This window comes from Saimiri boliviensis, chromosome 4 (assembly GCF_048565385.1).
Source record: "Saimiri boliviensis isolate mSaiBol1 chromosome 4, mSaiBol1.pri, whole genome shotgun sequence".
Taxonomy (NCBI): domain Eukaryota; kingdom Metazoa; phylum Chordata; class Mammalia; order Primates; family Cebidae; genus Saimiri; species Saimiri boliviensis.
This window is the reverse complement of record NC_133452.1, coordinates 132,879,332-132,888,667: the sequence shown is the minus strand read 5'-3', so window position 1 is coordinate 132,888,667 and position 9,336 is coordinate 132,879,332. Positions and strand designations below refer to the sequence as shown.

The 9,336-nt window shown below is 50.0% G+C and overlaps 1 pseudogene; it reads right to left on the bottom strand.

The window, feature by feature from the left end:
* Positions 1-3,372: 3,372 nt before the first annotated feature.
* On the bottom strand, positions 3,373-7,487 carry LOC104650386 (class I histocompatibility antigen, Gogo-B*0101 alpha chain-like; annotated as a pseudogene).
* Positions 7,488-9,336: the final 1,849 nt, after the last annotated feature.

Sequence of the window (9,336 nt, the reverse complement as noted above, 5' to 3'; positions counted from 1 at the left end):
ACTCCAATAATCTAGAGTCTAAGCTGGGATAGACAAAAACTTGATTTAATAACTTATTTTCAAGGGAATGGGTGGAAGGATGTTACTCATTAGTCACTGGTTCATTCAGACACTCCGAGTGCCTACCAGGTACCAGATACAGTTCTTGTCTTGGATCATTGCTCCAAGAATTAAAATTTGTCATTTTTTCCCCAACCCTCACACCCAGCACTTGAACCCTCTTACAACATCAGAATTCCACACTGTCAATGAAAGGAGTCAAACTCTGTAACGTATTTGAAGAGATTTATTCTGATCCATATATGAGTGACCGCAGTCCACGACACAGCCCTTAGGAGACCCTAAGAACATGTGTTCAAGGTGGTTGGGGTGCACATAAACATTTTAGGAAGATACTGATGTCTCACATCTTCCTAAAATGTATAAAACCTACCAACCACCTTGGTGGTTTTATAGATTTTAGGAAGATATGAAACATCAATCAAATACATTTAAGATATACATTGGTTCAGTCCAGAAAGGCAGAACAATTTGAAGCAAGCATGGGTGAGGCGTAGTGCTTCTGGCTTATATATAGATTTAAAAATGTTCTGGTTGGTAATTGGTTGAGTTATTATCAACAGCAAAGAATGTCTGGGTTATGCTAAGAGGTTGTGGAGACGAAAATTTTATCATGCAGACGAAGCCTACATGTGTCAGGCTTGAGAGAGAATAGATTGGAAATGTTTCTGATCAGTCTTAAGGTCCGTGTTGATGCTAAATGCTGGTCAGCTTTTCCTGAATTCCAAAAGGGAAGAGCACATAACGAGGCATGTTCAACACCTGCTTCCCATGATGGCCTAAGCCAGTATTCCAGGTTAACTTTTGAGTGTCCTGGCTGAGGAGGGTGTCCATTAAGATGGTTGGGAGGGGTGGTTTTGAAGTTTATTTTTGGTTTACAACATGTAAAGTGTGTGTGTGTGTGTGTGTGTGTGTGTGTGTGTGTGTGTTTGTGTGTGTGGAGTTTCACTCTTATTGCCCAGGCTGGAGGGCAATGGTGCAATCTTAGCTTACTGCAGTTTCCACCTTCCAGGTTGAAGTAATTCTGCCTCACCCTCCCAAGTAGCTGGGATTACAGGTAGGTACCACCATGCTTGGCTAATTTTGTATTATTAGTAGAGATGGGGTTTCACTATGTTGGCCAGGCTGCTCTCAAACTCCTGGCCTCAGGTGATCCACCCACCTCAGCCTCCCAAAATACTGGGATTACAGGCATAAGTCACAATGCCTGGCCTGCAACATATAACGTTTTGAGAGGAGACAGAAACCACCTCCCTCTCTAGAAGAGCACAACACTCCAGTCACCCCTGCAGTTGATCATGGACATGAGTCTTAGGCTGCAACAGTCAGAAGACCACTTGCTGAAGCAGCATCATTTTCTCCAGTAAATACTCAGGGTTCATTGTCTTGTACCAAGAAGATTAAGGACACTGACACATGAGGAGTAAGTTTAGGAGCAGAGATTTAATAGGCAAAAGAGAGACAAAGTGAAACAGCTCTCTCTCTTGCAAGACAGAGAGCTCCTGAAAGGGAATTCCAGCCTGGAATGGGAATGCATCTGATTGTATAGGCAGGCTTGAGGAGATGGTGTCTGATTTATGTAGGGCCCACAGGTTGGTTGGAACAGGTGTGACATTTACACAGTTTGTGGAGAAGGCTGTTCATCCCACCCTAATCCTCTTATGCAAATGGGCTTTCCATTTGGCTGGTCCCATATTGTCTGCCCTTTACTGTACATGTGGCTGGTAAAGAGAAGGGAGGATGGCACCGCCATGGTGACCATGCCTTGTCCCAGGTGTCTTTTTCCTAGTGGCACAGCTGCTGCATTCACCTGTGCGAGTTTCCAGGTTTCTTATCTGTGTCTGAAGCTTGATTTTACGGCTGCTGTTTGTAAGAAAGGAAAATGATTTGGGAGCCTTCTTTCATTAAAAGGAAAACCTTACTGAGGGCTTCTGTACCCTTGCTCTCTGCCTAAATAAATTCTTCTTAACTCCTATATCACTGCCAGACTCTGAGCCAGAATGAGGTGACACAGAGAGGCTGGGACTATGCAGAATGCATTTTAGTAAAGGTGGCTGAGTGGCAGTGGTGATGTCCAGTTTCCAGGTGCATCAGTGACATCTGTTCTAGCCTCAGGGTCCAGTGTCTAGCACCAGGGTGTCAGAGGTGTGAGCAGTGGGTCTGTGCTCAGCAGCAGGGGCAGTTGTTCCTAGGAAGGACCAGATCCAGGGTGGGCTGTGTATTCTGTTCCTGGATGTTTAGTTTTCAGGCTTGTTCTGCTCTCCTGGGAACACAGACCCCGTCCTGCTCTAGTGCATTTGCACTGAAGTTCCCCTACCTGGAAAGAACTTCCCCAGACATCTTCATGGACACTCACATGTCCCTCAGTTCTTTCCTCGAAGGTCACCTTTGCAACATGGTGCACACTGACCACCCAGCACAACAGCCACCTTCCCTGTCCCCATTCTTCACACCTTGGATTGCCTGCCTCCCTGCACTTACCACCTTCTAGCACTTTCCTTCCTTACTCTGGTTATAGCGTATCTATCGTCTGCCTCTTCCCACTGGAACATATGCTCCAAAAGGCTAGACACTTTTCTGAATTTACTTCAGTGATGTTCCCCAGATGCAGAACGATTCAAATGCAGGTGAATGAATGATCACTGTAGAGCACCTCCTATTCTAGACAGGATCTTTACTAACACAGCCTCAGGCCAAGTGCTGTTTTGTGGCAGCTACAGCACAAGGTCCCCTCACACTGACATCCAGGCCGCCTGTGCTTTTCTCACTAGCGCTGCTTGTATGTCCTCCCTCCCCCACCCTCCTCCCACACCAACCCCCATGCACACTGCAGAACACAGCCAGGTTTCTTTCTTCAGGAAAGAACAATTCTAGACTATGGACCCAATTTAAAAAACAAATATGAATCTCAATTAGACTCTGCTTTAGATTCATGAGTTGGGGTTGGAGCCAGCACCAAGATCACTGGAATCAGGGCAGGGAGAGAGGGCAGGAGAGCAGAGCAGAAGAGGAGCCCTAGAAGGAGGCCAGGGGCTGAATGGGTCTGAAAGTTTGTCTCAGAAAAACAGAGACTCCTGTGTGCAGGGGCCACCATGGGTGATGTGTAACTCTCTGTGGTAACAGCTGTCACTGGACAAATTTCTACTGAAGAGACAAAGACAATGGAGCAGTGAAGCTGACCCAGCTGAGGACTGACCACATAAAGCCCATGATGGACTCAACAGCAAATGGGCACAGGCCCCGCCCACACTTGGCTCCTCACAGCCTTCTTCATTCCTACCTGCAACAGACTCAGCACAGCGAAGATGAGGATTCTGGAAGGTTCTTGGGTTTTTATTTCCTCTCTCAAATTTTAGGAATTGACTTAATTAACCCATCAACCTCTCATGCAAGTATTTGAGGAAACAAATTTATATTCAGATTCTTATTTTCAGTAGGGAAGTAAGAGGTTGCACCTCAGTGCACCATGAAGTTGAGACAGAGATGGAGACACAAGCCCCACCTTTCTGGAATAGGAAAGATGACTGGGGAGGGAACACAGGTCAGCGTGGGGACAGGGGTCATGGTGGATACGGGGTGGGCTGTCTCTCCACCTCCTCACATTATGCTAACAGGGACACAGACACATTCAGATGCCTTTGCAGAAAGAGATGCCAGAGGCTCTTGAAGTCACAAAGGGGAGGTGTGAGGAAATCCTGCATCTCAGTCCCACACAAGGCAGCTGTCTCAGGCTACAGAAAACAATAATCATGAACAAATTCAGGTCAGTCATGGTAAGTGATGACACTCTGATCAGCCCACCACACATGAAAGGTCCCAATTAAAGAATACCCATAACCCAGTCCTGTCTCCTCTGCTCCACACCCACTCACTTCAGGCCTCCCAGGGTCTCACCTTTATAAGCCGTGAGAGACACATTAGAGCCCTGGGCACTGTCACTGCCTGGGGTAGAACAGAAACAGGACCTGGTCAGAGCCCGCAGGAGATGTGGGCCAGGAGGAATTATGGGGTGGGTGAGTGCCACACTCCTGCCCACACCACTTATATGCAGCCTGAGAGTAGCTCCCACTTTTTCCACCTGTGGGAAGAAAATGTCCTGTGAGGCGACAGGAAGGAGACACAGCCATGAGATCTTAGATGAACTTCCTAGTCTTGGACCCAAAAGAAGTTTTCAGAACTATGACCACAGACCCAGGGCAGGATCAGGAAACACGAGGACAGCAGGTGTGGGTCTGGGACCAACTGCCCTCCTAAGGTCTGTCCTTAGCAGAGACCTTCCCCTGACTTGTGAATGTTGGGATCAGGACCCCAACACTACAGTCATCAAGGTGATACATCTGTCCTTCATTGTCACATGTGCTTCACGAAAGAATAAGTGCTGGCACACAGGGCCCCAGGCTGGGTTGGCCCATGTGTGGATGGTGCTTCCCAATAATAGAACACTTCTATTGGGGCTTGAAACCCCTAGTGGGACAAGAATACCCAGATCTCGTCCCTCCTCCCTTCCACACCTGGGCTTTTCCTCTTCCACATCACAGCAGTGACCACAGCTCCAGCGACCATGGCTCCTAGGACAGCCAGGCCAGCAACGACGCCCACGATGGGGATGGTGGGCTGCAAAGGTGGCTCTGCGAAAGGAGGGGAAGGTGAGGGGCTGTGACCCCGGGTCTCAGACCTGACCCTGCTGAAGGCTCCAGAAGGGCTCCTGCTTTCCCTGAGAAGAGACATGACATCCCCATGCCCTCCTTACTTCATTCCCCTCCTTACTCCATCTCAGGGTGAGGGGTTCGGGCAGCCCCTTGTGCTGCACATGGCATGTGTATCTCTGCTCTTCTCCAGAAGGCACCAGCACAGCTGCCCACTTCTGGAAGGTTCCATCCCCTGCTGGCCTGGCCTCCACAAGCTCAGTGTCCTGAGTCTGCTCTTCCCCATCCCGCTGCCAAGTCAGTGTGATCTCAGCAGGGTAAAAGCCCAGGGCCCAGTACCTCAGGGTGGCCTCATGGTCAGAGACAGGGTGATGGGTCACATGTGTCTTTGGTGGGTCTGATGGGAAGAGTCAGAAAATGCAGGCACTTTTTGTCTCTCCTGGGACACCCCAGCAGGACCCATGTGACCATCCTGAGAATGGACAGGACACCTGGGGTGGGGATGGGAGCACAGAACCCAGACACCAGCCTGGACACAGGCACCTGGGATAATCACCTATTCCTTGGAAAGTTTAATCTCTTAGGAAGGAGGAACTGCGACTTCTGGTCCTGACCTAAGTGGAGGCCGACAGTTTCAGAAAAGCTAGAATCAGGCCCACACACACATTGATTGTGAGGCAGAGAAAAAGATCTGAGAGAAAAAGTCACGGTGCCCAAGGCGGCTGCAGGGCTTGAAGGGGACTTCTCCCTGATCAGCATTCTAGGGACTGTCTTTCCTCCATTCCCTCAGAGACATCATCCCTTAACTGTCCTACAGATCAGAGGTGGCTTTCTTAGGAACCTCAGGAAAACTCATCCTATTCTTTATTCAAGGGAAGGGTATATTCTAGCGCTGATCCCATTTTCCTCCTCTCCTAGTGGGATGCCAGCCCGGGAGATCTATAGGAGATGGGGAAGGCTCCCCACTGCCCCTGGTACCCACGTGCTGCAGCGTCTCCTTCCTTCCTGTTTTCCAGGTGTCTGCGGAGCGACTCCAGGCATCCACCCTCCAGGTAGGCTCTTGTCCTCTCCTTTCTACGGCCGCCTCCCACTTTGCGTTTGGTGATCTGAGCTGCCCTTTCTGCAGCTATCCAGGAGCACAGGTCCTCGTTCAGGGCCATGTAATCCTTGCCGTTGTAGGAGTGCTGGTCATACCACCGAAGGAGGTGCCCATTGGACCCCAGGTCGCAGCCATACAACTCCTGGAGGGTGTGAGACCCTGGCCCCGCCCCCGCGGTCAGCTCCGCCCACCAAGCCCCGCCTCCTCCAACCCGCGGGGATTTTGGTCTAAACTGAAAGTGAAAACGGTAAAGGCGTCTAGGCAGTGGTCCCCAAATTTTGGCCTGTGGGCCCCCTGAGGCCATTTATCCAGCCCCTGCCACACTTCAGGAAGGGACACCTCTTTCATTGGTGGTCAGTGAGAAGAGCACAGGATGCATCTGCATCCTGTGCTCCTGGAGTACTGTATGTGGCGGCACCGCAAAGCACAGCGTCCCTCATGTACAGTACTACTTCCGGTGATGCCGGAGGCGTCACTGCTCTGGAAGCGTCATATGACACACATCCGGTCTGCGGCTGGGCGCCCCACATCACCGGAAGCAGTGTGAAATAACAGCAGAAGTAGGAAGAAAGGCAAAGCACTATAACCATTCTACACAGTACAGTGGCCCCCATACTCCCCCAAATGTACAACATAATAGCCCTTATAACCGCCTTTTGCCCAAAAGTCTCCCCCCACATGACTACACACCATGTTTCCCCTATTATAAGACCCTGTCTTATGTTAATTTTACCCCCAAAAGACAGGGCTGTCTTATTTTTAGTAGGTGTCTTATAATAGGGGAAACATGCAGCAGTGGGCTTCCCACAGAAGAGGCCCACCGCTGCGGCAGATGTCCAGGACTCTGTGCACACAGTGTCACAGGCTGATCGCCGCCATCCCTGTCTACAGCACTGGAGGCGGTGCCGGGCCTGTGACACTGTGTACCGCTGCCTGGGATAGTGGAGCCCTCCAATGGTCTGAGGGACAGTGAACTGGCCCCCTGTGTAAAAAGCTTGGGGACCCCTGCGTCTAGGGATCTACCCGATCAAGGGTCTGAGCGAGTCTCCCACCCTTAGGTGGATTTCGAACCCGGAGACTCAGGGCGACCCGGACGTCCATGTGGGGTGGGGAGGCGTGGCGATCTGCGCCCGGCAGGGTCACTCACCGGCCTCGCTCTGGTTGTAGTAGCGGAGCAGGATCCGGATCCGCAGGCTCACTCCGTGAATCTGTGCCTCGCCCTGGCTCTCCGTGTCTGCTCCTCCCAATACTCCGGCCCCACCTTCTCCATCCACGCCGCCCGCGGCTCCATCCTCGGAATCGCGGCATCGCTGTCGAACCGCACGAACTGCGTGTCGTCCACGTAGCCCACGGAGATGTACCGGGGCTCCCCGCGGCCGGGCCGGGACACGGCGGTGTAGAAATACCTCATGGAGTGGGAGCCTGGGGGCGAGGAGTGGCTGAGACCCGCCCACCCTCCTCCCGCCGCGGCTCCCCGGGTCCTGCGCCCCCGCCGGGCGGCCCCTCGCTCCTCCCCGCAGAGGCCGTTTCCCTCCCGACCCCGCACTCACCCGCCCGGGTCTGGGTCAGGGCCAGGGCCCCCGAGAACAGCAGAAGGAGGGTTCGGGGCGCCATGACCGCATCCTCGGTGTCTGGGGAGAATCTGAGTCCGAGTGGGTGACTGGGGACTTTGGAACCGGGACCGCGGCGACGCTGATTGGCTTCTCTAGAAATCTGTGGGAGTGGGAACTGGAGACACGTCAGGATTATACAGTACCCCACACAGGTTGAAAGAAGAAGCGAAACTCAGGGGAGAGAGGAATCAACATTGCGCCTCCCCAGCGCAGACGGTGACCTGGAGAGCCTGACACGCTGAGACCCAGGCCTGGGACCTCGGACTTTGTCCTGATCCCTCTTCTTCTACACCAGCCTCTTTGTCACACTGTCTGCCTGAGTCCTGGCCGAGGATCTGTCTGTGGAAACCAGAGAGAGACCCCAAGGCTGTGCCCAGCAAAGAAACTCACCGCGGGGAACTTGATGCCAGAGACTGAGCTCGCCCTGGGAGTGGAGGTGTAGAGACAGGGATTTTCTCTTTAAACCTGATGAAGTTTTGTCTGAAGGCACCAGACAGAGATTCTCATAGAGACCAGTTTCCTTTTTATTAATATACTAGGTAGCACAATACTGGTAATGTCTGAATGATTAGGATTCCAATCTGTAAAAGACCTGCGTCAAAACAGCATTACAGTTAAACTCTAAAGCTCCTAAGTTTTACTTTCCTGGACTATAGATGTGTGACTCTGGATTGTTGCATTTAAAATTATCTCATTTCCTAGTGGGAGTTGCCCTATATGAGTACAGAACATCTCCTGAATACAAAGAAGCAGATTTGTTACTGTGTATTGAACCGAGAGCCTGTAGTCATCACTGAGTTGCGAGTGCTCCATGTAGTCCCAATGCTCTTCACCAGCGCTGAAGCACTGCCTGCTTTCGTGAGCTATGCACATCTAAGCAGTGTGCATATTTTATTCCAACACTTCGTATTTTTGTAACTTTTTAAAAAAATCATGAGAAGGCTATTCATTTTTAGGAAGTCCCACAAAATGTACTAAATACCAAATGCAAAGGACCCCGAGCTAGGCTCTTCCACTGCTTTAGAATTCTTTCCCCTGCTCTTTTTCCTCACCTCCTGCTTCTCCAGCCCTTCTCTCTGCCCCTGTCATCCCTCACACTCTCCCTTTCCCTTAGTCCCCACCACCCTGTCACTCCTGAGTTGTGGCACTAACACCGTCCCTCACTTTCTGCCCATGTCTGTTCTCCCCACAGTGCTCAGCAGTCCTGCTAATGTGACTCAGGTCATGTCATTTCTTCCCTTACAATGGTTGGATTGCGGTCTACCATTTTGCTGTACATTTTCACTTTGTCTCATATCTCATTGTTTCTGTTCCTCCTTTGCTACTTTCTTATGTGTCAAGGAAACATATTTTTGTTTATGGTTTTAATTCTCCTAGTGGCTTTTAGCTACATTTCTTTACACTTACTTTTTGTCTTAAGAATGGAAGCCTGATTCCTTGACTTTTCACAGTAAGTTCAGGTAAAATCAAACTACATCCAGCAAAATAAAAGACATTTCAAATGGTATAGTTTCATTTAACCTACCATCATGCTATTATTGTATATATTACATCAATATACATTATAAACGCAACAATACAGTGTAATACTTTTTGTTTTAGACAAGCAGCCATATGTCTTCACGAAATTAAGAAAATGAGTGTGTATGTGATATGTGTGTGTGTGTGTGTCACTTCTGTTGTTAATTGTTCCTTTCTGTGTATCTGGGTCACCATCTAGTATCATTTCCTTTGAATCTGAAGAACCTCCTTTAAAATTACATGTAGTACAGGACCCATGGGAAGTGAATTTTATGGTTTTGATGATCTAAACATGTCTTTATTTTTGTCTTCTCCCCCCCCCTTTTTCTTTCTGCTTAGGGCATTTGCTTGTAATAAAATTTACCGCTTTTAGTTGTGCTTTTTGGTGAATGTTGGT